Here is a 19,218-nt window from a genome sequence, read left to right as displayed (position 1 = left end):
TGGTTGGCAACAACACAAAGACAAAATAAAAATTCATATTAATATTAACGTTAAAAAGCCAAAGGTTAGGACATCATAATCTAACACAAAAATATTGCAGCCAGCAAGGTGCTGTGGAAATGGAAGCAGTTCCTCCACCACACGTGGCATTGTTTGCAGTTAGTCCTAGAGGCATGGATATATTTTTTCTTGTCAACGGGGAAATCAACATCTTATTTATAACCTTGTTTAAAAATAAATGTGCACATGAAGTGTGCATGTTACGGAAGAAGGCAAATTTGAATAAGGAAATAGACTGGAAATTGAGATAACATATTTTTAAAGATTTTAACTGGTTTGTTTTTTGTAAAGAAGGCCTGTCAGATCAGTTGAAGGTTGAAGACATGAGAATTATATTACGACATTAACGCATGTATAAGCTAGTATTTCTGCGAGCAGTAGAGGTGGGAAACGTGATGAGACAAGTTAACTGCAGGTGTGGTAAGGGGACTTCAATTTCCAGGGGGGTTGTACTGGCACTAAGCAGAACATCGCTGAGCAGGCTGAATTTTTTAATGTTTCATAAATCAAGTTGGGCCGACATGAATTTAATCCTGGATCTAAGGGTACATGTTTGGATAGGTCTGGCCTCCCTGCCACATGTCATGTTCCGACCCAGTTGAAATACAATATTTTTACCTTTTCAGTGTAATACAACATCCATTCTTTATCACGGGTATATAACACCTCAATATGTCATTCCAGCTGTGTAACGTATTTGGTCAAATAATCATCCAGGTAATTTGAATAATTTCCAGTAGCCCTTACTGTGAAGGAAAATGGAGAATATCCTCATAGATATTGAATTAGCTGGCAAGCATTTCATATACAAGCACCAAAGATAATTTAGATTTTTAGAGATGAAAAAACACCCATTATATTAACAAGATATTTTGAGATTAAAATGTGTTGTGTTCTAAAACAGCGCAAATAAGACCTGTGGCATATCAGCTCTTGAATGAGGCAGTTAAATTTCTTGAGGAAATCAAATGGATGAAGTAGTAAAATTTAAAGATGCAGTTTTTGAAACTAGGTGTTTATTAAAATGACTTTTGTTCATTAATATGACTTTTGTTCATTGATATTCTAAAGTTAGCGGCTATTTTACAGATAAGATGTAAGGTTGTGTCTCCCCTATCACGGACAGTGAGGTAACACCGTCACGGTAGTTTAACCTCACAATCACCTTCAAACTGCACCCAGTCGCCATTGGAATTCTAAATTTATGCTTTTAACATGAAAAAGAGATTTTAAAGTCACAAGTTAACATGAACTTGATGGTTATTTGTGTCGTAAAATGTCAAAAAAGCGTTTTTTGTTCACCTACAGAATACATTAACGTTCGGAATGGATGAAGTAATTTGTTTTCATGTGTAGGTGGCCAGGATGAACAGCGTTTTGCTGGGACTGAAGCGTAGCTGATTGGTAGACCTGGCCTGTTTATAACAAAACATGTCGTTGATGAAAACTTAAAAATATAAAAAATTCTACGTTGAAGAAGTAAAAACCTTGACTTTAATGGTGGCAAATTCACACCGAAATTTTACAAAAAGGCTTTAACAGTTCTATAAAGTAGATGCAAATTGAAAGTGTTTAAGTCTGTCATCATCAGTGGGGATGCGGTTTATTCATTATAAAAAATCTTCTTTTGACATATGGGGAATTTTATAAAAAGAAAGAAAAAGAAATGTCTCTCATGTTTTAAATAGTCCAGGTGGTGCATACATATAACACATTTCAGTGACAGGTATTGATGCAAGGTACAATAGCTCGTTTAGATGTCGTGTATACCACCTGTGTTTACAAGTCCTTGTGATGAGTTACTAGCAGTGTACCATGTGACGAGTTACTAGCAGTGTACCAGAGTTTTCAGCTCAGAGTTTCTTTATTCTATGCGAGGGCACTTTAACTTTAATGTACTAAACGGTAAGTCTGTGAAAATGGTAGTAGCTAGGTCAGTCAACTATATATATACAATATATATATGTAAATTCATAAAGTTTACAAGTCTTTTGGATGAGTTACCGTATCTGTGTATGTCAGCTCCGGGGGATCCACTTCTTGATTTCATTCACCCCTGAAGACACATTTGAACTCTTCCAATGCAAAGGTTGGTATAGTTCATTATGAAATTTCAGGGGTGAATGAATTAAGCTCCAAATGACAGAGCTACTTTAATGCACTAAAAGGTAGGTCTGTAAAAATTTTAGTAGATCCATCGATTAATATTTAATATTTCTTTATATAATATTCAGTGCAGAGATTTTATTTTCTTCAAATTCTGCATTATTCCAAAAATTATCATCAACTATTGTTATACATCATTTTATGGCCCGACCTGAATTCTTCATCATGTGCTATATTTCGGCCTGAGAAAACAGGCTTGACCATTGAATTCCAGTAGAGTTGTAGTTTCACATAAATTGTTTTAGTAGATTTAACTTTGTGTATATTTTTTCATATTCACAAGAATGTGGACAATGATTTGAAATATCTCTTAAACACATTTTTCCAATCATTTAAATAAGGGAATACTGCAAGTATTCATTACTACAAATCAAATTTATTATAAGAAGAAATTGTTTAAAACATTGTGGAGAAAATAGTATTCATAATTCCTTACTGTAATAAAGGCTAATTGTTGTTTGGGTGTAACACAAAGAATCAGGTCACTTGTAAGAACACTTCAATTTCTCAAAATAGCCAGAACATTTTTATTTTTATTTTGTTGTTGTTGCAATTAATGAATTGTCCTAATGATATCAGTTCATAGATAATAGATCTTAGATCTGAGTGTAGAAAAAAGTCAGTTGCCCATGATATCATCGATATCAAAGGATTGCAGCAACATTATGATAGGCAGTCCAGTCCTTTTAGAGAAAAAATGCTTCTCAGATCTGAACACTTTGTGGCAGCCATTTAGAAGTTTTTGCTGTAATCCCCTCACATACCAAGTCGTCTTCACGAGGTGGAGAAAATCGGATATACTAGATAATGTCCTCACAATATCTAAAATGTCGGCCTTAATAGGGATTTGATGGCTGGCATGTGCATATTAAATGAATTGGCTGATCAGCAGAGTTTTTTTTTTACAGAGGAGCTTATATGTCATACCAAAGTTTTTTCCTTAAGACTGCTTCAGATTCCAGAGAACCTCTCCACAATCGGGATTAGTTTAGAGAGGAATGTTTTTATTTTTGTAGGATAAGAGGTCTAGTTGTGTTGGATAAGAGTTCTATTTTGAAATGTCTTATTTTGTGTGCAACAAGTAGCGCCAGTGCAAAAAAATCTGCGATTAAATGGTCGTCATTTTGTCGACGCTGTATAAGCAAATAACTGAATTTCGGTTTTAAAAATTCACTCAAAATTTTATTGGGTGCTTAAAAACTTTCTGAAGAAATCTTTTTTTGTTTTGTTTTGAAAATGCCAATTTTCCAATAAGGTATGAAATTGATATTGAGATTTATATGATTTAATTAGGACCTGTGAGGAAATGAGAAAATAAATATGAGATATTTAAATTATAAATTTTGTTGAAAGCCAGCACATAATACCTGTTACCTGAAGTGGAGTGGTGTTTTTAGAAGACACCTGTGTTTAAATGTGTCCTGAATTTGCACTCAACATTTTTATCAGCCGTTACCTTCCTGTTTTCTTACAGTATTCTTAGTTATTGATTTAATATTCAAGGTGGACACAAACCGCGCTTTATATTTATTTCATTTCAGATAAGTAAATCCTATAAGCTATGACAGGGAATTGTTAGAATATTTATCGCTAGATTGTCATCGAGAATTTCACTAAAGCTTTGGATATTTGGAGGTTAACATTTCTATAGGTTTACCAAGAATACAATATTTATTCACATAATTACAATACACAATAGTGATATTGAAATGTAAGGTTGTTGATTTAATGCGAACATTTGCTGACATTTTTATTATTTAAAAAAATTGAAGGTACAGTTCATACTTTGATAGATGTATTAAAAGTATATATTAATATTGTCACAGGATACAGGTGTTACATATTATCAAAACTCACGGGCCACTCTGGTGAAATATTTCTTAAAGTTATAAAGGGCTCTCTATATTTACTGAACATTTCTAGTATTTTTTACTGAACATTTCTAGTATTTCTGTGATACAGGTTATCATTATTTAAAAAAAAATAAAAAAAATCTTTTTTAATGGAAATTCAAAGAAACTCTTCAAATAAAATTCAAGAATGAGAATGATTAATGCGTAAGATTCCAACGACTATTCATCTTGACCCAAGTTTCCATAGCAACAGTATCAATGAACTTAAAGTACTGGACAGAGAATGTCATGCTGGGTAAAAACCTATCGGTGAAGTAGAGATTAACTTCTCCGGCTTATCATTAATAGAAAGTTAAACTGTCATCAAAGTGTCATTGACCGTGCACAAGTGTGGTTTTCCAGGGGAATGTCAACATCGTGCAGACACAAAGATACTTCAGTGTATAGGATGTGTGTAAACTTTTAACCTTTCCTTTTCAGCGACGTGCAGGGATTAACATTTGTTGTTCCGTCTGCAGAAAGACACCTTTCTAGATAGTTTAAGGTGTGTTAGTTGTCATGTTGTAGAGGGGGACTTTTTCTTTGTGACCGTTTAATCTGACAATTTGACATGACTACATTGGTGTTTGTTTTCTTGTCCAGTGAAACGCTAATTTTCTGGATATTTTAACACCACCGTACTTAGCCATTGAAAGAGAAATCTAATTGTAACAGTCAGCCCATTATACACGGAATAAGGAAACAGTATCACTTTCAGCCCACAAAGAGATTGGCTGGTTACAGGAAGTTTTACCTGTGTGGTAGGAATATTATCAGCAAATTACCTCCATCAAGTTTAGGGTTAGCAATTTCTACTCAATTGAGATTTTCTTATCACAAAGGGTTGTAGGGGTGCCAATTAATTCTGACAAAGTAAATTGAAAATTGATAGTAAGATAAAGGGGCAGGGACATTCTGCTTAGCGATATGTCAGTCACACTGGAATTCAACGCTGCACGGAATGTTCTATTAGGGAGATCCGCAGGTAACTTGTAGCATGTCCCTGTCCAGTGTTTGAGCAGAGTTGTAACGAAGAGGGTCCCGGAGGAGGGATATAGCCATCGTACTATGTCTAGTGAGGAGAGTCAAATACAAAGGTTAGTTTGATGTTTTATATAGTAAGATTGAAAACTGATCAGTCTGATATATAAAAATGTGTGCTTCATGCAATGGCGGTATGGGTTTGGGTTCCAGTATGATGGGAAGGGGAGGAAGCATCAACAATGTGATACTCAACCATACTGCATAACAGGAAATACATCATTTTGTAATGGGCAATGTCATCAACACTGAGACACAGTTTACGATAGGCATTGAGACAACAGTCTACTATAGACACTAAGACCACAGTCTACTATAGACACTGAGACAACAGTCTACTATAGACACTGAGACAACAGTCTACTATAGACACTGAGACCACAGTCTACTATAGACACTAAGACCACAGACTACTATAGACACTGAGACAACAATCTACTATAGACATTGAGACCACAGTCTACTATAGACATTGATACCACAGTCTACTATAGACACTGAGACAACAGTCTACTATGGACTTTGAGACCACAGTCTACTATAGACACTGAGACAACAGTCTACTATAGACACTGAGACAACAGTCTACTATAGACACTGAGACAACAGTCTACTATGGACACTGAGACAACAGTCTATTATTACCCAATAGTCTATATAAATTATAATTAGTCATTTTTGACTGTTTCTGGCCTTTTGTCCAATTTCGGCTGTAGGGGTGAAACAGTCAAAACTGTTTTCCCGGTCAGAGCGAACTGTTACCCGGCGCGAATTCGATGCGCAGAAATCCCCCCTCGAGAGACCCGTTCAAGCGTTTCGGTGACCGCGACTCAGTGTAGAAGCAATGGCAACATTGCATGCAGCATTGATACTAATATTTATTTGGTAATAAAACAATTGTTTCATGGTTATTTTGGGAACGGTCAAAACAATCATCCCTCGGTAGGGGGAATCCCTGTGGAACTGTTTGCCCTTGGCCTAGCGGCCTCGGGCAAACAGTTCCCCAGGGCTTCCCCCTACCTCGGGATGATAGTTTTGACTGTTCCCCAAATAGCCATGAAACAATTGTATACTATAGACACTGAGATAACAGTCTACTATAGACACTGAGACCACAGTTTACTATAGACATTGAGACCACAGTCTACTATATACACTGAGATAACAGTCTACTATATACACTGATACCATAGTCTACTATAGGCATTGAGACAACAGTCTACTATGGACATTGAGACAACAGTCTACTATAGACATTGATACAACAGTCTACTATAGACACTGAGACAACAGTCTACTATAGACACTGAGACAACAGTCTACAATAGACACGGAGACCACAGTCTACTATAGCCACTGAGACAACAGTCTACAATAGACACTGAGACAACAGGCTACTATAGACACTGAGACAATAGTCTACTATAGACACTGATACAACAGTCTACTATAGACTGTTGTCTCAGTGTCCATAGTAGACTGTTGTCTCAATGTACATAGTAGACTGTTGTCTCAATGTATATAGTAGACTGTTGTCTCAATGTCCATAGTCGGCTGTTGTCTCAATGTCTTTTGTAGACTATGGTCTCAGTGTATACTATATACACTCAGACCATAGTCTACTGTAGACACTTGAGACAACAGGCTACTATAGACACTGAGACACCAGTCTACTATAGACACTGAGACAAGAGTCTACTATAGACACTGAGGCAACAGTCTACTATATACACTCAGACCATAGTGTACTATAGACACTTGAGACAAGAGTCTACTATAGACACTGAGAAAACAGTCTACTATAGACACTGAGACAACAGTCTACTATATACACTCAGACCATAGTCTACTATAGACACTTGAGACAACAGTCTACTATAGACACTGAGACAACAGTCTACTAGACCAGTGAGACAACAGTCTACTATAAACACTGAAACAACAGTCTACTATAGACACTGAGATAACAGTCTACTATAGACATTGAGACAACAGTCGACTATGGACATTGAGACAACAGTCTACTATAGACACTGAGACAACAGTCTACTATAAACACTGAGACAAGTCTACTATAGACATTGAGACAACAGTCTACTATAGACATTGAGACAACAGTCTACTATAAACATTGAGACAACAGTCTACTATAGACATTGATACCACAGTCTACTATATACACTGAGACCACAGTCTACTATAGACACTGAGACAACAGTCTACTATAGACACTGAAACTACAGTCTACTATAGACACTGAGACAACAGTCTACTATAGACACTGAGACAACAGTCTACTATGGACATTGAGACAACAGTCTACTATAGACACTGAGACAACAGTCTACTATCGACATTGAGACAACAGTCTACTATAGACACTGAGACAACAGTCTACTATCGACATTGAGACAACAGTCTACTATAGACATTGAGACTGAGAATTATTGTACGGAAAAATTAAGAAAACATATGGTTTTGATAATGGTATTTGATCGGATCAGGTAACAAGAACCTCTGCACAGCTTGTTGTGCATAGGTTAACGAACGTAGGTAGATTCTGCTGATATGTTTGGATTAAGTTACTCTTGCATACTACACTTAGTGGCAAATAGGTCCAAAACGTGACCCTAAAGCTGAAAAAATGTAATTACTAGCGTAGATTGAAAAATGAGCTTTGTTAGTGTGTTCATTGAAAGAAAGACCTGTGTAGATTTGTGGTGTAATTTCGTTTTAATGTAACATTATTAATACATTTTCGGCGTCAGGGTAGGACATTGTTGTATGCCCTTTAAATATTGGCTCGTAAAAAAAAGGTGACCATATGATAAAAGTCTACGGGGAAAAAATATCCAGTTTTGATTCCGACATTTCATGTGTAGACATGAAATTCATTTTAAAGAATTGATGGAGAGTTGACACGATGATGAATGGGAGAATTACCACCAGACATTTGAATTTGGAAAGAGAGGACTATCAGTGCTGTATGGTAAAGATTTAATTAGCTAATGATTCACACTGTTATTTTTGTGCTGGTGGAAAATGTACTTATTTGGCAGTGTTGAATTTGCAGTTTTGAAATTATAAAGTATGTAGTGTTGTTTTGAATGTCATGTTGATACCATAATTTAGCAGCGTTGTATTTGCGATTTTAGATTAAAGGGTATGCAGTGTTTTGGTGAAATGCTATGTTGAAACATTAATTTATTAAATTCGCCAGTTTGAGAATAAGCTATATATGTAACTTTACACTCACCCTGCGACAAATACAACTGTACATTATAAAGTAAAGATAGCATAAAGTTACATCAATCTTAAGTTAATTGATCATGTTCAGGAAAATGTTTCGATATAAACAATTCTTTGTTATAGTCAGTGACAAAGCTAATGGAATCTTGTAACGTAACTTCTAAAATGTAGGATGACGAATCTAATACATTATTTGATTTAAAAATATGACTGTGGTTTGTTTTAGCGACGCTACATCAACATAACTTTGTTGCAGCACAGAAATTGAGTAGAGATGAAGAGATAAATGGAGAAAAAATATAGAGATAAAATATAAACCCACATTAGGAGAGGATTTAAAAACCTGAGAGGTAATTAATCACGTTATTATCTCGGAGACAGGTGCTTGGTGTAACAAGGTCACATGGTTGGTGAACAATTAGTATTAAGTGGTGTTCGGGTGTGGATGTCTGGCCAACTATCTGTTACTTTATAATGAGTGATGGACACGCCCTTATGGTGGGGTGTAGGGTAACTGGACACGGGTTTGAGTCACCTTCGTAGATCATGGTTAGTGACCTCCTACTCTACTCCCGATTTGTACTCCCTCTTTGTGTCTTGTATCATTTGTACTCCTTCCTTGCGTCTTGTATCAAGTGACATTTTTAGAAAACATTTTGCTCAACGTCAGGTGATTTAATGATTAAGGAAAATCTATTACTGACTCAAATGGACAACTAGATATTTCCTGTTGCCTGGTAGTTGGGTCTGTCAGATTTGAAATGCCTCATAATTTAGATTAATAGGTTTGGGTTTGGGTTGTGTGGTGTCAATTTTGTAGGAATCTGAATCGTTCGTGGTGTATTTTATCTTGTGCATCATTTTCACCTGGATGATTCTTTATATTTTTCTATCTCTACTGCTGTAGCCTAGGAGCATTTTAAACAACATCTTTATCCTCATGTATAAAATATATATTTGATTATCATGCTCCTGATAAAAGCTATATCTCAGGTACTGTAGGATAATATTCTCTCAGATTTTATAACGAAGATCTCGCTTAAAAAAATAAAAATCTAATAGAAAAAATAATGTCCAATTTTGGTCTGTTACAAAATGTGAAAGAATTTTAAAGGTATGGTGCCGGCTAATTAACCTCTATCTAGACCCCAATATTTCCTGGAAAATTGCTTAATTAAAACAGTGGAATTGGATATCTGTTGGGGACCTCGAAAGGAGGCTAGCGCAGTATCTGTTAAGTTCTAGTTATAACCCGACTATTGCCTTGACTGTCCTCAAGGGCCAATGGTTCTGAAAAGCGTGGTCAGCTTGAATGGCTGGAATCCTGCAAGTAGATAGAAACACAAAAAGGACATCAAATGTAAGTGATCAGTCTAAATTTTTCCTTACAAGTTTTCGGGTTTTAAGTCAGTATTTATTATGACTAGAATTAGGGGATATTATGGCTGAAATTTTGATGTTGTAACACGCTGCAGGTTATGCAGTTTCTAAATAGAAGTTTAGCTATTTATTGAATAATACATTTTTTCTCCGTGTTTCATTATTTTTTTTATATATTTTTCAGTTTTCAAATCTAAAAGGTAAAGGGTAAAATAATGAGTTGTTAGCTGAGGACACATGATGTTATAGTTTTATCTACAGAAATAATCGTCATGGTTTCTGTGATAAGTTTTGTTTGTTTTATAAAATGATGAATTGTTTTTTTAAATACAAAGAATGCTAACAGTACAAGGTTAGAGTTAAATGTCAGGGATGTCACAATTCAATGTTTAACTGAATCAAAGAGCACTTAGCTCAATTTCATGGACAATTATTTGAAAATTATTTGTATATTTTGGGTCAAGTTGTCAGTGCTTGGTACGTGTCAGATGACTGTCAATACAACAAGTTAGCCGAGGCTGGAGAATATTTCCATTTAAATTGGCTGATACACTGGATATTGTTGAAGAGTGTGAAGATGTCGGAGGATGGAGTGTGTGGATGATTGGTCAGGGTGTGGCCCCAGGCTCCCCTGTACATTGGACCACACAGTGATCACAGATTTATAGACATTGGGTAGAATTTCTCGGTACCATCTCCCGTGACTTGGCAGTGGGTTGTAGGTTTGCTGTCACTTCTCCTACATGTATAGCTTGTCAGATGCACCAGCTGCAAAGGTCTTTGGATTGAACAGGTTGTAGTGTTCTAACATTTAGCTGCATAGATATTTTGTTATACTATTTTTTTGTGTTGTCAAAACAAAAGTAAACATATGTTAATAATGGTACGCTTTCTCAAGTCTATCTTTCTCAAGTTTTTATTTCATCCATTTTTTTTGGGAACAAAAACTATTGGTATTGAGAAAATGAAGGAGTCATATTAATCAACCAATGCAGTGATGGTAGACTTGCTCAGGTTTTAATTACTTTAGTTAATGATAATTTATACAAAATGTTAGTGTTACCAAAGCAAAGGTGAACCAATGCACTTACAGTAGACTTGCTTAAGTTTTAATTTCATCAATATTTTGAATATACAATACAACAAAAGTTGACGATGCCAAAAGTAGTAAAAACTATAAAATACTGCAATGACGATAGACTTGCTTAAGTTTTAATTGCATCAAATGTTGCTGAAATAAAACGTTTCAAATAATATTAGCTAATGCAACAATGGTAGACTTGCACAAGTTTTAATTTCATCATTACTGTGCTATACAAAATGTTGCTGTTGCTGACATGAAAGTATATAAATCAATTCAGTGAACTGATGATTGAGATGATTGACTTGCTCAAGTTACGTTATATCAAGTATTTAAAATGTCAAACTTGATATGGAGATCACTTAGAATGTTTATGTCTAAAATAGACCAGATAACATTGTGCAGTGACTGTTCATCAAGTATAGAAGCATGATGACAATCATTTAAATTCAAATTCTCTTGTCCATAAAAAAGAACTCCGCTTAACTCATTCGCCCCTAGTCCCGCCTGTAGTCGCGATATTGCTGTGCACTGCACGGCGACTCCCGTCCGGGATCGTGGTGTTTACAGTGTCCGCCATGTCGGTTACCGACTACACTCGGGCCGAACGACTGATGTTAAATGAGTATGGATTGGTTGACAATCACACACCCCCACGTCTAAACGTAGAATGCGAATGTAAACATTACAACCGCGATGGATTCTAGTGACGATAGCGACTTTGAATTTGATGGTTTTAATGTGGAAGATATTGCACGATCGGATGAAACTTTACAGCGATTATTACACAGGGATTCTGACATTGAAGTGAGCGAATTTGATGACGATACCGACAGTGATGAAGATATACCACTGGCATTTCTCGCGCGACATAGGGCTCGTTTAGATGTAAACAATGGCGAAGATTCTGACGCTGACGATGATATGCCCTCGTGGACTGCCAATCTTTCTGCTGTAGAAACGGAAGAATTTAAAGAAACTACTGGAGCAGTTACGAGGTTTCCTAACACTGCTAAAGAAATAGATTTTTTAACAACGTTAAAACGTAATAAAAGAGGAAAGTTACTGATACTGTGTACATATACTGTTGTGTAGTGTAGCAAATTACTTTTTTTTTTGGAAAATTTTCAAAGTGTGTACTTTTTGTGAGCTTTTTTAAAAGTAAGTATTTATTCTGGAGTACACAAAATTACCTAAAGTGATAGAACACTTATTCAACGCTGTGTGTTTCAAATATGGTAAGTTTATGTTTATTATTTAGCATGTTATGATGATTTTAGTTGTAGGTGTTAAATATTTTGCTGCTGTATCACTAGGGAAGCTGATATGGCTTAGGGAGTCTGGCTCAAAGGGATGTTTAGGGATTGCATCCAAGATGGCCACCAGGCCTGAAAGAGTTAAAGAGTCACACTTCTTTTTGTAGAAGTCGTAAGAGCAATGTATTTAAACTGATTTAATCGTGGAAACATCAATGTACCATGTGTTGCTGTACATTTATATATTCAATTCATTTAAATATTTATCAAAAATTCACCAACTGTTGATGGTTTTTAACGAGTTGAAGCCTCTGGCGGATTGGGTTATCAGTTTTGTCATATTACAAATGCACATTGTTCATTATGGAAATTAATCTCAATGCAATCAACAAAACAGATAAATTATTACTGTTTATTATGCAAATCATTCTCGCTGCAATCAACAAGACAAATGTATCGCTATAACCATTCCAGAATCAATAAGTTATCTTGAGGATTAGAATACATAACAAATGTGAACTGAAACACATCCACCAATATCATTTACACAGATACGTTGGTCCCATTAAATTGTTTTGTTCTATAACGATTGCCCATGTGATGTGGTTGTCTTTTGTAACATTTGTTGTGTGAAGTGCAGTTATACCTTTCATTGAATATTTTCATGGTGGTTATTACATTTGAGATGATTCTGTGGTGTCAATCATATGATTACCGCATGATGGGAATTTTAAAACCCCACCCAGTCACATTATTCTGATAATGGGCTAGTAAGAGGTTTCTAAGGAAACAGCAAGCTAATCAGAGGTGGCTAGGACTAACCAAAGGTGGCTAGGGAGACAACAGTCTAACTATAGGTGTCTAGAGAGTAAAGAGACAACATGCTAGACAGAGGTATCTAGGGAGACAACAGCCTAACTAGAGGTGTCTAGGGACACAACAAGCTAACCAGAGGTGTCTAGGGAGACAACAGGCTAACCAAAGGTGGCTAGGGAGACAACAGTCTAACTATAGGTGTCTAGAGAGTAAAGAGACAACAGGCTAGACAGAGGTGTCTAGGGAGACAACAGGCTAACTAGAGGCATCTATGGACACAACATGCTAACAATAGGTGTCTAGGAAGACAACAGGCTAACAATAGGTGTCTAGGAAGACAACAGGCTAACAATAGGTGTCTAGGAAGACAACAGGCTAACAAGAGGTGTCTAGGAAGACAACAGGCTAGACAGAGGTGTCTAGGCTGACAACAGGCTAACTAGAGGCATCTAGTGACACAACAGGCTAACAATAGGTGTCTAGGGAGACAACAGGCTAGACAGAGGTGTCTAAGGAGACAACAGGCTAACTAGAGGCATCTAGTGACACAACAGGCTAACAATAGGTGTCTAGGGAGACAACAGGCTAGACAGAGGTGTCTAGGATGACAACAGGCTAACTAGAGGCATCTAGGGAAACAACAGGCTAAAAAGAAGTGTCTAGGAAGACAACAGGCTAACAACAGGTGTCTCGGAAGACAACAGGCTAACAAGAGGTGTCTAGGAAGACAACAGGCTAACAACAGGTGTCTCGGAAGACAACAGGCTAACAAGAGGTGTCTAGGAAGGCAACAGTCTACCTATAGGTGTCTAGAGAGTAGAGAGACAACAGGCTAGACAGAAGTGTCTAGGGAGACAACAGGCTAACCAGAGGTGTCTAGAGAGACAACAGGCTAAACAGAGGTGTCTAGAGAGACAACAGGCTAAACAGAGGTGTATTGAGAGTAGAGAGACAACAGGCTAGACAGAGGTATCTAGGGAGACAACAGGCTAACCAGAAATGTCTAGGGAGACAACAGGCTAACTAGAGTGTCTTGGGAGACAACATGCTAGACAGAGGTATCTAGGGAACAACAATCTAACTATAGGTGTCTAAAGAGTAGAGAGACAACAGGCTAGACAGAGGTATTTAGAGAGATAACAGGCTAACCAAACGTGGCTAGCGGACAACAGGCTAACCAAAGGTGGCTATGGGACAACAAGCTAACCAAAGGTGGCTAGGGAACAACAGTCCAGCTAGAGGTGTCTAGAGAGTAGAGAGACAAAGGGCTAACCATAGGTTTCTAGGGAGACAACAAGCTAACAAGGGGTGTCTAGTGAGCGACAATCTAACTAGAGGTGTCTTAGAGAGACAACAGACTAACCAAATGTGCCTAGGGAGACACAAATCTAATGAAAGTCGTCTAGGGAGACAACAGGCTAAGTAGAGGTGTCTAGGGAGACAACAGGCTAGCCAGAATGGTCTAGCGAGACAACAGGCTAACTAGAGTGTCATGGGAAACAACAGGCTAACCAGAGGTGTCTAGGGAGACAACAGGCTAACTAGAGGTGTCTAGGAGACAACATGCTAACCAGAGGTGTCTAGGGAGGCAGCTGGATAACCAGAAATGTCTAGGGAGACACAAGGCTAACTAGAGGTGTCCCTGGAGAAAACAGGCTAATCAGTGGTGTCTAGGAGATAACAGGCTAACAAGAGGTGTCAAGGAGACAACAGGCTAACTACAGGATAACCAGAGGTTGGCTAATCAGAGGTGTCTCAGAGACAGCATGCTTACAAGAGGTGTCTAGAAAGACAACAGGCTAACTAGAGGTGTTGAGGGACACAATTGGCTAATCAGAGGTGTCTATGGAGACACAAGGCTAACCAGATGTGTCTAGGAGACAACAGGCTAACTATAAGTGTCGAGGGACACAATTGGCTTATCAGAGGTGGCTAGGGGACCACAGGCTAACAAGGGGTGTATAGGGAGACCACAGGCTAACCAGAGGTGTCTAGGGAGACAACAGGCTAACCAGAGGTGTATAGGGAGACAGCAGGCTAACCAAAGGTATATAGGGAGACAACAGGCTAACTAGAGGCATCTAGTGACACAATTGGCTAATCAAAGGTGCTTTTTGACATAACATTTTAACCAGAGGAACCATGAGAAACATTATTGAAAAGAAATGATAGGTATGTAAGAACAAATAGATTTTCAAAGTGGCACTTTGGATGTAGCTGATCAGCTTTGACCTCTGCTGCAGTGTACCGTATTAGAGAGAGCCGAAACAACTACCCCTTGATTCTACAGGGAAGCCCCATCAAAAACATGCAGATGGATGTAGAAGGCCAATTTAAAGCCTCCCTCCTACCCTTCATGCACCCCAACATACAGTACAGCCCTATGTAATATATTTGGTTTCAGATTTAATTTGAAGCAACTAAATTGCTTTATGATTCAGTGTTCAATATTGATTGAAACAGATTAGATTTCTCATCAGTGTGTCACACTATCTGTATTAACCTTTGTCTATATAACTGGGCAGGCCAGCAGAACAGCTGTACTTTACACAGTAACAGTTCAATAGAGGCAGAGTTTGAATTTCATGGTAGTGTAAACTTACAGTCAATATCACTACAACTTAATGATTTCATAGATAACATTATTGCATACAAAAGTCACCTACATGTTTATTAACTCATTCACCCCTGCATATTCATAATGAACTATTCCAAACTTTGAATTGGAAGAATTCAAATATGTCTTCAGGGGTGAATTCAGTGCAGCAGGTATCCCACTGTAGGACTGTTATATAGGAGGTAAATGATAAAAAGACACCTGTTTTAAAGACCACCGGAATTCATTACAATTGGGCCAGTATTTTACAGATTTGAAATTAAAACTTTTGCTCATAGATGAAAAGTACATAAGTGAAATTCAATTTCATATGGCTGTTTCGAAGATTTTTAATGCATATATATATTACTCAGCCAACAAGAATGTCGGTTCTGTGTTCTTAATAAAGTTACACCAAATAGCTTCAAATGGTGAACAGCTGAGTAAAATAAGTGTTACATGTATAATCCTATGGGTGTAACACACGACAAAGTCGACAGGGAAAAATGAAAAGCTTTTTGTACAGAAAAACTGTCGCCCCACACATCGATGTTTCTAGATCATAGAGATGTGGTCAGGGCCGAGGCTTGCATGATGGATGTCAATATATCACCTGAGTAAAGGGTGAATGTCATTTGAAGGTCAAAGTCCATCTAGACATAACACGAATACCAAAGAAGTTATAGGTGAAAATTAATCAATAAATATGGGACAGGTCATCATTTATCATGTACAGATTAATTATAAAGCAGTGAGCCCCAGCTTTCTCGGGTCTTAGAACTAATATCGGGTACCTGATTCCTCGCTCAGATCAACTGGGGTGCGTGTACTAGCCTTTGAAGAAGCCAGCACTTGGAACAAGTTTTATCCACGGGGGCTGGATTGTGTAAGATACACTTACTGTTATCATAGTTACATTATACTGTAAATCCTCCCAATCTGAGATTTGAAAAGCTCCAACTTGTTGTGTTAACTTATTCACTCCTGAAGACACATTTGAACTCTTCCAGTTCAAATGTTTGAATAGTTCATTATGAAATTTCAGGGGTGAAGGAGTTGAACGGTAGTCAGGAGGAGAAGTCTAAACAGATTTATATATGATTTCTTTCATCAAATTTTAAGGAATTCAAGAATTTTAAAGAATTTTATCCTTATAATTGACTGAGATTTGTGAAGAGTAAAATACTTATAGATTTTATAAAGATTCCACATGTTATATCAAGGGAAATCAATTTTAATGTGATGCCTAGGTTTTTATTTGAAGATATACATTTTCTAGTTTACTGTAGTTTTATATAAAATATATTCTGTCAGAATGTGTACATCACCTGTCGTTGTCTGTCACCTGCTGTATCCATGGTAACCGTGGGATAACAAGGAAGTTGGATGTATAGCGTCAAATTCATTGCACTAATTTTTTGTAATATTCGTGTGGAAATGTCAGAAGTTCATCAGGTGCCAGATCAATTTATGTAAAACACTTGATAAAACATGATAATTTGGAGTGTGTATTTGTTTACTCATGGGAATATATACACTAAGATTCCAACCAGCATCTGCTCAATCTCCTTTTAAGGGTCTTCGTACCACTGCCAAAAACTAATACAACACATTGGAAACTGCTTTTTTCTGGCATAACTTTAGCTTTGACAAATAATTTCTAAAAAGAAAACCATTCCTTGGAGGACTTCTATGATAAAGAAATAAAGATGAAATAAAATATTATGAACATCAGTGTTGTGAGTGAAAGAACCAGAGTAGCTAGACTAGGATTCGAACCCTGGACCTCACGTTCGTTATACTGTCGCTCAATCCAACAGTTTCCTGATCAACAGGACTGTCTTTGCCGAATTTTCGTACAGTTGGTTGTATAAAAAATGAAATCAAAAGGAGGTTACTGTATATACGAAAAACCACCACAGTGTGTTTTTTCCTGCACTGAGACAGAGATCCTTAATGACAGTTCCTATTTAACTCATTCATCCCTGAAGACACATTTGAACTCTTCCAATTCAAAGGTAGGAACGGCTCATTATGAAACTTCAGGGGTGAATGAGTTCAACAAATTCAACAAGAGTTTTTTAACTGTCAGAATTAATGTTTATAACAAAACAGTAATAAAACTGGGATACAAAGAGACAATGGTTCATGTTTAATATATATGATATCTATATGATATTTCCTCTCAATTTTCTGTTCCGATTTGATATGTATATATATATATAGCTATGTAATAAAAGGAGGAAATTAGGTTTCAGGCTGATCTAGTTAGAATCAATTATAATTCATGTATGAGGAAGGATCAGGCATGTTGTACAGGCCCAGTTATGTAAATATAGAGATATATACCAGCTATAAATCATGTCCAGTCTTCAGCCATTACAAACAAGTGGTGTCACTGGGAGTAATCTGATGCACAGAAATCATGTCACAGCATGGTTTGCATTTGTCACTGGGAGGAATCTGAGACACTTTAAATTTGTAGTGCAACAGATTGAGGCTAATTCGGCTGTAATGTCAATGGTAGTGAAATGGATACTCCATGAATTTGTTATATAAAGTACCACTTTCTGATACAGGATGTTTTAATTTGGTCAGAATCTGCTCATAATTTTAGACTGTGTTTATTTTGAATTAAGTCTTTATACTACATATGTCTGATCCAGTAAATTTGTCAGAAAACATGCTTACATCCGTAGACTGGCTACATATATATTTTGTTGATAAGAATTAAGACCACCTTGGTCTGTTTTACAATATTATACACAAGATGTGAAAATCATACTAAGTAAAGAAAAATAAATAAAGATATATCTGAAATAAAGGAAAAGGAATAAAAATTAAAGATGTGTTCAGGTATAGAGGGATGATTTTACTCTTTGAAATTGAATGACATTGGATATATAATTACGGAATCTGTATCATCAAATATATTTTTATCAGAGATTTTCACCATTGTGTAGGAAATATTTGTTTGGCCATTTCAATGCATTTGGTTCATTTACACAGAAATAGGATAACTTTATCACCAACGAAATACACGTTTTACGAGATTCAAGTAGGAAACTCCCATGTTTGTCGAAATGACTGCAGATATGTGGCCGTAGTTTGTCAAACTTACCGACTGTTATAACATTAGTCACTCTCTGGGTAAAGTGTTTTAATGACTGATCTCCCATCTAGAATAGGGATGTGAAGTTACACCCTACATTTATACCAAGTACGATAGCATAATTGTTATTCACTCACACACATTGTACAATTTACTCATGGATATCTTATATTTCTTTAGATGAGATTGTATCGTATATCCCTCAATGGTAGAAGATATATTTAACGATATATAAATAGCATGTGCACCTCATTCTATTTCCTTGGGTTAAGTTTTAAGTTCTAAACATTTTGCGTTATGTTAATGCAGATCTTTATGATCTAAATTTCTCTCCCCTCTACATCCCCCAGTCTGTAACCCCCCTATCCTCTATTCACCATCTCTCTTGGAGAAGGCAAGGGGTCCCAACATTTACCTCTTCCCTTATAAACCCCACAGGTCACTAAAACATCTGGTTTGGGTTTCTATTCACTATCACTTTCTGACCTGAACAAAGAGTCCCCCTTATCCCCCTCTCTTCTATTCACCATCATCTCCATCTCCTGTTTTTCCTGTCCCCTTCTTCTCTA

The 19,218-nt window shown here is 36.8% G+C and overlaps 1 protein-coding gene across 4 annotated transcripts in view; it reads left to right on the top strand.

Moving 5' to 3' along the window:
- The window catches only part of LOC110443309, a 365,314-nt gene that overhangs the window by 156,886 nt on the left and 189,210 nt on the right, over positions 1 to 19,218 (top strand). Inside the window, exon 1 of one of the 4 annotated variants that reach the window (XM_021487460.1) lies at positions 4,966 to 5,215. The exons of the other annotated variants lie outside the window; for them this stretch is intronic. The gene's annotated coding sequence lies outside the window, so the exon portion shown is untranslated. Of the gene's footprint in view, positions 1 to 4,965; positions 5,216 to 19,218 lie in introns of those variants that run through there. 4 annotated transcript variants of the gene reach the window in all.

The sequence above is a fragment of the Mizuhopecten yessoensis genome, unplaced genomic scaffold, assembly GCF_002113885.1.
Source record: "Mizuhopecten yessoensis strain PY_sf001 unplaced genomic scaffold, ASM211388v2 scaffold716339, whole genome shotgun sequence".
NCBI lineage: Eukaryota > Metazoa > Mollusca > Bivalvia > Pectinida > Pectinidae > Mizuhopecten > Mizuhopecten yessoensis.
The sequence above is the reverse complement of the archived record's forward strand: the minus strand, read 5'-3'. Positions and strand labels throughout refer to the sequence as shown.